The sequence below is a fragment of the Phalaenopsis equestris genome, unplaced genomic scaffold (genome assembly GCF_001263595.1).
Source record: "Phalaenopsis equestris unplaced genomic scaffold, ASM126359v1 Scaffold000058, whole genome shotgun sequence".
Lineage (NCBI taxonomy): Eukaryota > Viridiplantae > Streptophyta > Magnoliopsida > Asparagales > Orchidaceae > Phalaenopsis > Phalaenopsis equestris.
The window spans coordinates 585,174-586,018 of NW_018164500.1; positions in this window are offsets into that span (position 1 = coordinate 585,174).

Below are 845 nucleotides of genomic sequence, written 5' to 3' on the forward strand. Positions count from 1 at the left end.
ATATATTATTACCCTATTTGACTATATTTCCAATTCCTTTCCTCTCCATTGGAAACTCCCCGTATCTGTTGAAAGCTCCCCATATCCATGAGACTCCTCATGCAGATCCCTCCTACAATTCCAATGCATTGAACCGGTTTGTCGGACAAACCGTTGGGTTCAACCGATTCTGGCCGGTCCACACCAAAAAATGATTTGTTGTTTGGTCCAAATCCGACTGGCCACTAGTTCACGATCGAACCAATCAGTCTAGTCCCATTTTCTAACCTTGCTTCTAACATCAAAATTAAGATTTATGTTTGCAAAATCATTTTCACTAAATTAAGCTTCAATACTTTATTTTTTTCCAAATTTTATGCTTAAAAATATTGGTGCCTCTTATAACTTTTTTTTTATGTATGTGTGTGATTAATCTTCAAATTAATAAAGTCATTAAATCCTCTCATTCTGCTGTTACAAAAGTTCTACATAAAATAAATTTTTGTCAATATATAATTATTTCAATTACATGTGTCATTAGTTCCACCCATTTTTAAGATATTAATTAGTATAACTAAACTATTAGATAAATATACATAAACTACGAGATAATATAGTAAAATTATTAAACATTCCTTAGTGTTTACATGAAAAAAAAATACTGTTGAGTCTATTAGTTTAGTTCTATTGTCTAATTATTTACTTATATTTATTTTTTAAATTTAGTTTTATTGTCTAATACTTCAGATGTTGTGATGCATAACTCGTGACATTGAAAAAACAGGTGTTGGAAGGGTATTATAAATGACTTAAGAGAAAAATTTGGATTATTTTATCTCATATCAAGCAACTTAAAATTCAAAGGC